Raw genomic sequence first — 14,557 nt, forward strand, 5'->3', positions numbered from 1 at the left:
TTTTAACATAATTGAAGACATTTGGATAATTTAGTTAGAATCAATTTTAGTTGTATAAATTACCATAAAAGACATTGCTTTTTAAAATTAAATTATTAATAAATTTATATCTAATATTATTAAATTTGTTAAATTTTATTTAAGAAGTAAAATATATTATTTAAATTACATATATGATTAATTAAAAAATTTAGATTATATTAATATTAACATTTTAATTTATGTAAATAAATAACTCAATATATCTTAGTTCAAATAAATTTAATAAAAGAATAATATTTAATTCTTAAATGTCAAATATCAATTTTACAATAACTAATGAAAATGATAATATACAAGTTGATCTCTAATGATATCATGGATATGAGCCATATCTAATAAAGATGTTAAACACTACCTTAAAATTTAGCAACATAAAAAAATATAGCAATGTAACAAATGATGTAAAATATCTTTCTCCCTGAACTTTTGCATCAATTTTTGTATTGATTTTAAATTTTAAATTAAATTTCCTCTACCAATTTATATTTAAATTGGTGTTTCCATATTTTTTTGAAAAAATTGATTTTTTAACTGAAAAAATCAATGATGAAGCTAATCCAAACACGCAGGTAATTCCTTCCACTAAAATCAACTTTTTTTGGTGTATTTATTTGTACATACTTTTCAACCTCTTTCCTTTACATACATACATACATACACACACACACACACACACACACACACACACACACACACACACACACACACACATATATATATATATATATATTATTTATCTTAATTAATATGGGCAAGTAAACAAGTGTTTTAATAGGTGTTGATCCTAATAAAAAAGCTGGTGAGTTGTGATTGCTTAAGTACAAGGTATTGCGTTTGAGTATGTGCGAATGTAAAAAATGTATCTAAAAAAATTACTCCTAATTGAATCCATCAATGTTCGAATCTAACCTAATCATATATAGTTAAATTAAAATCCTTTTTTAAAAAAGCTTGTCTTGTATTATTGAACGTGTCCTTGTCTGACTAAATATACACAAACACATACACACACATATATATTGCAACATCGTCGAGACCTCACCTATAAACAAGTAAATAGTAAATAAATGACTCGAAGACTTTTTAAAATTTAAATAATGTTTGTGCACTTTTAACTCCGAACACTAAATTTAATTAGATAATCATCTACTTGACTAAAGCACAACCAACACTCGTCCATATGTGTTTTTTTTTTTTTCAATATATAAATAAATCATCTACTCAAAAAAAATATAAAACATTATCTCATTGTGTTAGGCGCCTGCACTCACTTTGACTAAATCATTTCCAATTTTTCCTCATTTGGGTGCATAATAAAAACAAGTGGTATACCAATTAAAATTAAATTAAGGGGTAAAGATTTACGCTGTTTAAACTAGTGGTTGAAAGTTTATATCATAACGTTATGCATATTATATATCAATTTAGTCTAGATAAATTTATCATTTACTCTTGATAACTTAAAAAGATATTCTCTCATAATATTCTAGCAGCCTACTCATAATGCTTATAAAAAAAGTGATATTTTTTAGGGTAAAAGGACAAAAATATTTACAAAATGGTCAGCCACGGGCACCCAGTATCATAAAATAATAAAAATGACAAAAATACCCATAACGTTATATGAATGGGCGTAAAAGTAACCAAATTATTAATTTTGACGTAACACCATTAACTTTGACTTTTAAATGTTGACCATGCATGCCATGTGTTAGTCTTTGCTGACGTGAACTAATAAAAGAGCAAAAATATTTACGAAGTCATTGGCCAAGTGCAAAAACACCCACAAAGTCGTAAGCCAAGAGCAAAAATACCTATAATGTTATCAGAGTTGGTGTAAAAATACCAATCTATCCAATCTCTTAAATGTTCACGGTTTAGTTGACACTTAAGCAATAATTAATAATTTTTTCGCTGATGTGGATGAAAAATATTCTTAGATGAAATTCTCTGGAGGTTAATCAGTCACTATATAAATATCATGTGAAAAAATGTCATTTTGATTGAATATTAAATTAAATCGCTTGTTTCTTTTCAGCAGTGGCAAAACTATTTAAAAATCTTGAACTTATCATGAATGTAATTACTTAAAGTTGTGATAATGTTTTTACTTTAGATGTGCTCAGTCTCAATCTTCAATTTTGTACAACCTATCGCACTTTATTGAATTTCAAGTTTCACAAACAAGAAAAATGAGTAGAGAGGGAGAAAAGAAGGGAACGAGATATGTGGCAATGAAAAGAAATGATGTGACATTAATTTTTATGGATTAGTCACTATTGCGCCTACTAGAGTAATATTATGGGCACTCATATGATAATCGATCGATATATGTAAAAATTTATTTAAAAATATTTTTTGTCTACATCAGTAAAAAATAGTCAATTTAACAGTTAACATTTAAGGATTGGATGAATTGATACTTTTACACTAATTTTGGTAACATTATAAGTACTTTTACTCCTAATCCATGATTTTGTGGATATTTTTTCTCATGGCCAATGAGTTCAGAGATATTTTTACCTCTTTATTAGTCCATGTTAGCGAAAATTGACATGCGGCATGTACAGTCAATATTTAACTATCAAAGTTAACTGCGTTAAGTCAAAATTAACGGTCTGGTTACTTTTACCATCCATCCAAATAACGTTATAAGTATTTTTATTTTTTTTCCTCACTTTAAGATATTAAGTGCCTATGACTGACCATTTTTGTGAGTATTTTTTTTCTTTATCCTATTTTCTATTATATGTAGCATGTCACAATGTTTTGTCATGCTTAGGTGGCAGCCACAATCTCAACAGGTTTTTTTTTTTTATGGTTTTATTATTAAAGCAAGCCAATTTTGTTACGTTTCTAATTTCTTAAACGTTTTTATTTGGGGTCGAGCTGTAAAATACTAAAACCACACATGTTTCACATGGGAGAATATGCAATCAATATAATATCCTACAAGTTCAAGAAATTTAATTAATATTGATGGATTTGGTTCTTGTTTCTATCAACTTTTTTATATATCCATGCATCTTCAAATTCCCTCCAGACAAAGCAAAATATTAGTATTTCACTCAACTTCAATTTAACCAAATTTTTTTGACTTCATCTCATGTCTACTCCTCCGCCCCTTTAATATAATTTTTTTAAAATTTTATAATTGCTTATAAATATTTTTTTTATTAAAGGAAATCATATTTGAAATACATAAGAATTTTTTAATCATTAATATAACTAATAAACCAAAATAAAATCAAATAATTTTGGCATTCAATCATATCCTGTGAGTTTTTTTTTTTTTTGGGTAATCAGTTTCTTTTTTCTCTTCATTCACACACACACATATGACAAGCTAATATTTAATATAATAAAATTTAGGCCTGATTTTTAGATTACAAGTATCCAACTATTTCATTAGATATAAACATTTGATTTGAGTTTAAAGTCAAATCTGAAGAAAATTCCATCTCTAAAATTTGAGTTCAAGATAAGATAGTTTGAGAATTAAGGCATGATGTACGTACTTCAAATTGCATATCCTTATAAATTAAGCTTATAGAATTAATATTATTAGATGGATTTAATCTTGATGAATTCTTTTTCAAACTTAAACTATTGTAAATTACACAGACGCTCTTTTTTGAGGTAATATTTATAATATATGAAAAATTGGAATGACCTGAAAGAAGTAAATTACAAGATATAAATTACTGTTTTTGCGTGTTTCAGGATTATAAGAGGCTAGATGTACACGAATATGAGATAAGAAGCTACCTATAAATTAAATTTGGGTAAAAAAATAAAAATAAAAATATTTCAATTAATGTTATGTAATTAATAAAAGGAACAAATTAATAGGTACTGAAACATTTACAATGCCTTTTTCATTGACATTCCGGCTATAAAAATAATTATCTCTGATGTTTTGATTATAAAAATTTACGAGAATGGGCGAGCCTCGATTTAATGAAGTATTATGAACATGACACACACACGCACACGCACACACTTACCATATCTTTTTTCACACTGTATATCATATCACACATAACATTATATTGAATGTTTGATTAGGATATGCAATTCCATGTAATAATTGTAAGTAAAAGGTCTTGTTTTGGTGATCAAAAGAGTTGTTAATTGAGAGATTGGCTTCTTTAATTTATCTTCAGAAATGGATATTCTTTGGTGCATTCTTTGATAGTTAATTTGATCTTTGAATGGTCAGAAGCATATATAGAAAAGGTACTTTTTGATGTTTAAGATGTGGAAAATGAACGAGTGATGTGATAAGTTACTTGGAGGACTTTGCTCACAAGTTTAGAACGACATCTGTGTTGACTCGCTTTTCATTATTAATAACACTATTGACTTTAATCTCATATTTCATATCAAACAATAAAGTTTGATGAGAAATTAATGTTTATGATGTTCAGTGCGCATTTAATTTGATTAGTAATGTTGACCTCAAGTATTATTAAATAAATACTGGTTCTTATTCTTATTACAATACACTTTCACATTCTGAAACAAATAGGTGATCCTTTGTTAAAAGTTACTGAATGGATATTAATTACTCCCTCCATCTTAAATTATAAAATATTTTAAATAAATTTTTTTATCTCAAAATATAATACATTTTAAATAAATTAAAATTTCATTAAATACACTAATTTTAATATTATTCTTTCTCTCTTTATAATTAATTTTTATCTATTTTCTTTTTAATGTATTAAATGATGAGTATTTTTAAAAGTTTATATTTTTGTTTTGAAAAGATAAAATTGTTAAGTGTATTTAATGACGTTTATTTGTATATGAGATTTTATCTAAAAGTGTCTTATAATTTAAAATGGATGGAGTAATTTTTTAATATTACATCAATTTAAAGTAATTAATTATGAGAGAAAATATAATATAAATTTAACAACCTTCCATTTAAATATGGATAAAAACATAAATTATTTAATCATTTGCAAACAAAGTTAATGACATAACAACTTTTCTTTAATTTTAGTTATATGATTAAAGGTGGTACCTTATAATAGAGACTAAAGGGAGTAAGTTTTACCAGCTACCCATTGGTAAGTGTTACTAGTTCAACCTAAAAGACTGACATAATAGATAGGAAAGCTTCTTAAATTTATAAACTTTATTTTTTTTATTAAGATTTTTAGATGTGGGACTCATAACAATGCACTCCTTTCATCCCTATTATAAAAGATCTTCTAAAATCTTTTTTTATCCCTAAATATAAGAGGTTATTAGTATATTTTTTAATGAATTGATTATTACACACTTATTAAATTGGAAAGAGAAAAAGATAAGTACTCTCGTTAATTTGCTTTAAAAAAATAGATTTATTTTTTATTTATAATAATTAGAGACAAAATTAAAATATTGATATGCTTTTAATTAGATAACTAATTTTTATTTGGTTTGTGTGGTTCAGTTAAAAAATCTTAAATATAGGGACAGACCAAAACATCTTATAGACACCTTTGCTTGAGAACTGACATCTCCAACAACTCCACTTCATGAGACCATCCTAAAATATTACTCTTTCCATTCAAAAATATAAGACATTTTTTAAAAATTTAAATATTAAAAAATACAAGGCATTTTTAGTATTTCAAGATGTAATCATTAACTTTTTTTTAAAGCATTCTTAATAAATAAATTATTTTATATTTATTTTAGAGTAAAATGCCCTATTAAACAGGGGTAACTATGGAAAGATGTTACTTCCTCTATTTCAAATTATATGACACTTTTGAAAGAGTTTTTATATTTTAAAATATAAGACACTTTGAGTAGATTAAGGTTTTATTAGATGCACCAATTCTAATATTATCATTTTTCTCTTTATAATTAATTTCCATCCTTTCTCTTATTAAATTATGAATAATTTTGAAAGTTTATATTTTTGTTTTGAAAAGATAAAATTTAAATGTATTTAATGAGATTTATTGATATGTAAGATTTTATCTAAAAGTGTCTTATAATTTGAGAGAGAAAGAGTATTAGTTTAAAGAAAAGCAATAATTACTTCATTCAAATGTGAGATTTGATTAAAAATATTTTATATTTTTTATGAAGAGAGTTTTGTAAACTTATACATTAGAGAGGGGGGCCCTCCTGTGACGAGACGCATAACACTTTGGTGGGAATATTTCATGTGATACACGCTATCTAAGATTCCAGAGAGCTTGCAGTGAATAAAGAGGCAGATATATATTTCCTGTAGCTGGGTGAGACAAGAATGTGGCTTAATTTGAAGAATACGAACATGTATCCTTTAAATTAGGATGAATAATTTGGCGAAAGAGTTTTCATATACTTTCTAGCATTCACAGAATCGATATCCCTAAATAAATCCATTATTGCCTTCTAGCTATTCGAATCGAATTACATCATATATATTCCCAACAAAAATATTTTCTACTAAAAGCCTATGGGAGATAAGATCACTGATCACGTGATGTTTCATGGATAAAGGATACCCCAGAATCTTATACTGGTCTGATGACATGCAATGATAGATATAACTTTTATAAATTTCATTCATGATTTGTAAAAATGAGTTATAGCTAAGCTAGCCACTTGTCGAGCCATCATTGGCAGTTGGGACCCATACACTCGAATCATGCACATGGATGGGGCATACATACATTTACAGATTTCAATTTCTTCCAATTTAAAAGAGAATGTGATCGGTGCGCGTATCATTGAACTGATCAGTCTTATTTGCATTTTTCCAAATCATATCAGAAATCAAATGGTTATTGAATCAGAGCAGAATAAATAACTTTGGTTAATCCTGTTAATCTTTATATATATATATATATATATATATATAAGAGTTGCATGCTCGAGCAGAATGGAGAGCAAACCCAAACGCCAAAACTACATATTTTTGTTCTCTTTTACTTATTTAATTATTTATTTTTTCTGCTCTTCAAATTTCTCTCAGATTTAACCCCCCCTTGTTAATTTCTCTTACACTAACTTTGTTCTAATGTTAGTTTTTCATACCTACGCAAGAAAATTGTATTGCTATAAATGAAATAGTCTTTTAAAAAAAAAATTCAATGATCAGTTTGTTTGATTTTGACGAGTCTTATTTTGATTGGTTCAGCCAATTTTATATATACAGAGCAGCTAGTCTTATAAATCTACTGAACGAGTTCATAATTATTAGTTTACTAATTTTTTAGAACAATAAGCCCGATTTAATTTTCTAACCCAAGAATGAAAATTTTATATGCCACTCATATATTAAAACAATTCTGTGATTAAAAAAATTAATGTGTCCATTGGATCATTAATTTATGAAGATTAAAAAATGAATATCGTAGAGTGTTGAAGGAGATGAGATTTGATTTAGTCGATCACACGGAATGAATTAAAGTCGATGGGTCCACAATTCCTCAAATAAATAGTAGGTTTTTATTTATTGGCCACAAATAAAATAGGTGTTGAAACACAATAATTTAATTTTCATGAGGAATTAATTTCTTGAAAAAAAAAATGAATATCATGATTAAACTGAACCTGTTGGAATATACATGTCGACAAGAGACGCTGAGGGCATCCAACAATTATTTAGAGGTCCCACATGCACAACGTGCCCATCCCGACAAAAAGATTACAATTTTTGTTCTTCTTTGATAGAAAAGTTATAGTAATATATTTTCGCGTAAAACAATTGAGAAAAACTCCCAAAACACACTCATTAGCTCAGACTCACAATGTGAATGCCTTATTTTAATGTATTTTAAGTTGTGCCACGTCCGGGAACCTTGTAAGTTGAAGGATTCTTCCACTCTAATTAATATTTTGAAATGGATTTTTTTTTTAAATCTGTGCTTGTAGTATTTATATTTTTATTCGGAGACCGAAATCACAAAAAGGGTTATTTATGAACAGCGGTAGATCCCGGAAACTTGAATTAGGGGGCAAAATTTTAAAAATATTAATAATTTTAAAAATAAATTAGTAATTAAAAATAAATTATATATATTTATTATATTACTGGGTTTGTGAGTTATATTTTTTTTAAAAAAATTGAATAGACTGAAAAAAAATGAAATGATGTTCGAATATTAAAAAATGAAGTGTAAAATATAAAAGCAAAAGGATGCAAAAAACTCAAATTTCATACCATAACATGTAATTTTTTAAAGTGAGGGGGCTTGTATCAGCGAGGTTGCGACCAATGAAAAGGAGCCAAGTTAAATATTCTATTAATCACCCTCTAAAAATATAATTTAATCTTATTTATAAATTACTAACCAGTAAAATTATTTTATTTTAAATTAAAAATTTAAAATATTTTTAAAAATAAAAAAGAGACAAAAATATTATATTATATTATTTATTTTTTTACTTTATAATTAAATATTATATTTCAAAATTTTACTTATTTTTATTTTTTATATTTTTATTATATTAATATTAGTGAAATTGATAAAATTATTTATAAATAAAATTAATGGAGTTGTGTTGACATTGATTTTCAAACAGGGGCATATTACGTCGGGAAGAAAAGTGAACTTTGTAATTTGAAGTGGCTCTCTCTAGTTTTTTTTTTTTTTAAAATAAGTTCTTCTTTTATACTGATACTATTAACGCAATTTTTGGTCAAAAGAAATTTCTGACCAATAATGACTATCCAATGTACGTTGTCGGAGAAACAGTTCCGTTACATCTGATACAGAAATTTCACATTAGGGGACCACTGTGTACGTTCGTAAAGATGAAAAAACAGTACCAGGTGTGCCGTGTCGTTGGTGGAGGACTTCATTGCCTTCACGTAACTTCTGAGCCTCCACACATTTTTTTTATTCTTATAAAATTGATTTATTTCACCACGAGACTGTATGGTACCTAGAATTTTTATAAATGGAAGAGAAAAACAATTGTGATTGTGAAAACTCACGACGTATGCACAAACATTAATTAAATTAAAGTTCAGACGTAACCCAGCCAATGTCTTTTTGAATTAAATCAGATATAATTAAACAGAGGGACAAATATTTGCCGACATCCGAGTACCATCCATGTAGATTTGTTGTCACGTGGGAAGCGTTCTTGTTAGTTCTGATCCAATTAGTGTCACGTGTGAGGCAAAATAAAATGAAAATATTACGTATAGGTCCTAGCATATTTATTTACAAATAAATTCTATAAAACTTAAAAATTACAATCAGGTCCTTTGGAACCTTATTATAATTTAAATTTGAGGTATAAAGATAATACCATCCTTATAAAAATTATTGATGTGATAATTGTAAATAATAAATTATTAATGTGGTAATTATAAAAAATTAGTATTAAATTTTATTGGCAATACATTATAAATTACTGACGAGGTAGTTGTATATAATTAATATCAAACTTATAATATATAATTAATTTAACTATTAAATATGTCAAATTATTGTTGTAAAAAATTAAAATAATAATTATAAATTATTAATAAAATAATTGTAAATTATTTGATTGATGTAATATATTTTTAATAAAGATATTATTGTCTTTTGTACCTTAATTTTAAATTAAATCCAGATATCAAGAGATATGGCTATGATTTTTAACTTTTGTGAGGCTTATTTATAAATAAGTTTATTTTATGAAACCTATATTTAATTATCCCAAATAAAATTGTGTCGAGTCTCACGTGACCCTCAATCCACTATTTTAAATTTCCCTTTTTCTTATTTGACCACTCTTTCTGTGTGGATATTTATGCATTCTTATTTTGATAGATGCTGTGATGGGTGCTTGAAAGTTTAAATAATGACCCTTGTAGATGGGAACGCAACAACCCTTTTCAATGACAAACGTTTTTTGAAATAAAAATCATGCTAGATGTGTGTGTGTGATTTGTGAAAAAAATCATTATTTATAAATATAAACAGTGAATTTTATGCAAAGCATCAACCCACAATTTAGTTTAATAGATATTCTTTACCTACATTAAATAATTCTTTTATCTATAAACGTTTAGTTTTTTAAAAAAATAAAAAATAAAAGGAAGAATGACAAATTAATTCCTTTAAAATAGAAAAATGATAATTTGATCCACAAATGTGATAATGATAGTAAGGTCTTAAGGGACTTTTATAATATTAAATGTTTGTATGAAATTACTTTATAACTCTTTTGCAATTTAGAAAGTTCTGATTTTTTAAATTGTTTTAATCATTAATAGAATCAAACTTATAAATATTTACATCAAACTTGTGAACTATATAAAAATAATTGAAATTTGCTGAATAAAAAACATTGCTAATAAAAAATTATGATTTTCTAAATCTTTTTAGTTATTGATAGAATCAAATTTGTAAATACTTATATCAAATTTGTGAACCATATAAAATTAATTGCAAACATATACTAAAGTAATTTCTCATGGAAATTTATTTTCAAAAAAGCTCATTGGGACTTCATTGTCATTATCAAATTTCACAAGATTAAATTGTCAATTTTCAATTTCAAAGGGTTTTATCTATCATATTTTTCCCAAAATAAAACTGTCACACCGTGAGTTGCATCTAACCTTTAATTTAGAGAAGTGGACATTCTTGCAAAAAATTAGAGCTAGAAAATACAAACAATTAAATAAATAATAAAAATGTGTTCTCTAGCCCTTTAATATTATTTCTAAACAGATTTTTTTGGGGTCTGAATTAAGTCTTTCCTTTTCTGAATGTAAAACTTGGATCAATGTATGGGTGTGAACACATATTTCTGAAGTCGTCGGAAACAAAGAAATTTTAAATAAAACAAAACATCTTCCGATCACTTAATTAAAAGGACAAAAATTAGAATTCTGGAATGTTGTGGAAATTTTTATGGTCCCTGAAAGTTTTAATTTCGTGTGCCTTCTTTTTAGTTATTACGTTTCTACATTAATATAGTTTAGTGACATGTAAAATTGCGGGCACATCAGTCAGTTTGAGGGCCCGCAATTCAGATATTCAATGAGGATAAGAATTAGGGCATATGACCAATAAAAATTCATCTAATTGATAAAAATTTTGTTTGTAATTTATAACATTGTAAAATCAAAATTCACGGTTGACGTGAAAACTTTATGAGTAATTGATAACATCTCCGTGGATACTTATTAAATCTAGGAGTATGTCTTAATCTCTAATGCATCTCTGAATTCAATTTATCCAACCCTTCTTTCATTAGAAAAAAAAATTTGATGGCTAGGAAAAGAAAAATGCAATCATCTATTTCTATAATTTTATTAAGTTTTATTTTCAATTCCCATATTTTTTACAGTATTTTTAATTTTATAATTTTAAAAAAATTGGATGACTTTTATTTCTTAAGTCTCTATAATTTTCACTTTTTTAATATTTTTAATTCCTATAAAGATTAAAAGCACTAAAAAATTACATAAACTAAAAATAAAACTCGATAAAATTATAAAAATTAAAATATTATATTTTTCTGTAGAAAAAACAGAATAACAGTTATAATTTTTTTTTAAAAGAGGAGTTGTAAATATCAAAATAAGTGTAAATTTAAAAATTTTCAAATGCTTATAAGACATTAAAATTTTGGATGTAACTTTTTGATTATATGTATTTGTAATGATGTAAATTAATATTTTCTATTTTTTTTTAGAAAATTTAGCCCAGTCTTAATTGCCATTTTAATGTCATAGAACTTCATTGTCATCCCCCGAAAAAAAAAACTGTAAAATAAGAAAGATGAAGAGTAAGAATGAAGATATGATTTTATTAAGGCTGGGGGAAAAAAAAAATCCCGTATGTTTTCATATTGTCACACGGTATTTCTCTTCCCCAATAGATGACGTGTCTCTTCTCTGGGCAGACATTGACTTGAAAAAGCAAAGATTTTAACGAAATTTGCGACGTCATTATTTAATGAAAAAAAGCTTGCAACCAAAGATGGATTAAAATGCTACATTAATACTTGGTACCAAAAAAAAAATGCTATATATTTTACTTGCTACTCTTGTGCTAACTCAAATGACAAGAATGTATTGGTACAGTGTTCTGAAAACTTCTCTATAAGCAAGAAGTTATGAGTTCAATTTTACATGCAATTTTTTTATACAAAAGCAAACACATTTACTTGTAATCTTAATTAAGTTGCTAGTGTTTGGTTATATAATTAAAAAAAAATGGGATGGAGTACATTGCTAGTATTAGATTTAAATCCTCAATAAAAACATCATTCTTCAAAAGCTAAATAAAAAATTAAAATATAAACACGCACACGCACACGCACACACTCTTTCAACTAAAACTGAAGCATTTGTTTTTCATTTACGTGGAGTTAGAGATGAGTAACGTCATTTATGATTTGTAAATAATTACGTCTTCTTTTAAATTTTGTTTGTCATCCATTATATATATTCAAAGAACCTCGCGACCAATTTGAAGACTTGTACACTCTCCTTGTTTCTGATCTGTGCATCGATGATCATGCAGGGGAAACATAACGCACAGGCAAATAGATGTTTAACTTGATTATATTGTTTCAAAACCTTGACTCAAAGGGTAATGCACAATTAAAGGTCACGTATCATAAAGCCTACTTGGAAACGAGGAAAGGCAAATAAATGAAGATTAATATATATATATATATATATAGTCACACCTGAACAACCTAGCTAACGACATCCCACCCATTTCTTCGTTGTCTGAATTTCTTGCATTAACTCAACTGCTAGAATAATGTTATAGATCCCTAACGGTGTTCCTTCTAAGAAACCAATAATATTCTAGAAATGAGAGATCATTAAGAGACGTGATTTGTCTCCATTTATAGTACCTCAAAGTTTAGCAATGCTTTTTTTTTTTCCTTTCTTAGCTTTAAAAAAAAAAAGCATTGCATAAACTAATAGATCTAAATTGGCAAGGGATTGAGGATCTTTCATATTTCTTGATAAGAACTATTAAAGTGTTATTCGTTGAATAATATCAATCATCATTGTAAAGAAGTCTGAAACCAAGTGAAAGACAATATAGATGAGCTTTTAGGGCTCCAACAGTGCTGAAAATCATCAAGACAATTGGGTATATATGGAGTTCAATTATTGTTTAACTATAATTATCATTCTTTCTTTATGGGGTCTTCAATTATCATTGTCCTCAATATTAATATATAATAGTGCTACTTTATTTCCAAAAGATAGGCTTATATGGAGATCCATGCACTGAATATTTGAACTAGGAAGATCTCATATAATTAATCTGTCAACTTGGGGACGTATACTATTTTGATTTTTTTTCTTTGTTTTCGGTGATCTATTTTAGCTTTAGAAAAGCACTAAGCAGAGAGACAGATCAAGCAGATTCACATTGGAAATGTACTAGGATAAACAAAGCAATCATTTAAGGAAACAAAGCAAAAATAAAAAAAGTAATTAATAATAAGGAGGATTATATTCATGCATGTACCGCATATAACAATATGCAAGAGCAATTTGTACACTTGCCGCCACCCCACCTCCAAATAAGTGAACAACTACCCACTTGCCCTTCTTTAAATTTATTTATTAATTAAACGATTTTTTTTTATGTCGGAGATTGATCTGTTGATGAGTTAATTTGCACCTCAAGTCCTTTTTTTTAAATATTGTGTAAAAAATATATCCAATCCTTTGAAATCATAAATTCATCTCATATATTGTAAATAAAAAAGAAATGAATGAAAAATAAGTATGGAATTGTGATTTATATTTATATTTATATTTTCATACAGGTCAGAATCAGACTTAATTATTAAATATCAATTCCCTCTCAAGTCTCAAACACAAATCAAATTAATTGTTTCCATCAATTAACTTAAATTGACATGTTGTTCACAACTAATATTACAATTAACATTATGTATCGTTGGCAACTTGCCACTAATTAATATTTAACTTCTAGCCTCTGTGTGTGTGTCCATCCAATACAAACAATAGAAAATGTCATATATGCATTCCGCCCGTTTAAACTTTGCACCCCATAATTAATATACAAACTTTAAATATACACAAATTAAATAAACATACTTTCCACAACATGTTTAGCTATTGATTCTAGGATCTGAAAGTTGCAGAAAGCTCTCTTATCTAGTTCAAGTCATTATTTATAGAAAAGCTAGTGTTAGATATTAGTTTGACTTTTGCTTTGGGTTAGATGTTAGTTGTTAGATGCCATTATTACATGCGATATGCCTAAGTCTGATCTTTTGGACATTTAATTAAAGCAACAGTTAGCAAAACAATCAGATTAAGTATCTTGATCATTAATTGTGCGTGAAAATTACCTTTTGGAATATTTTCGTCACATTTTATTTTTAAAAGAGTTTACATATATACATATGTAGAATAATTACGATATTTTTCGGAAGTTGAGAATATTTTTTATTTTTAAAATAAAATATGTTTAGTAACTATTCTAGAATCGTAGATTTTTAAAAAAAATACAGTAATTTAAATGATGCTTTTGTCGACTGAAAATATTTCAAATGATTGGGAAAA

Source organism: Prosopis cineraria, unplaced genomic scaffold (assembly GCF_029017545.1).
Source record: "Prosopis cineraria cultivar Desert tree isolate PC_DT_omini unplaced genomic scaffold, ASM2901754v1 PC12, whole genome shotgun sequence".
In the NCBI taxonomy this organism is placed as follows: Eukaryota; Viridiplantae; Streptophyta; class Magnoliopsida; order Fabales; family Fabaceae; genus Prosopis; species Prosopis cineraria.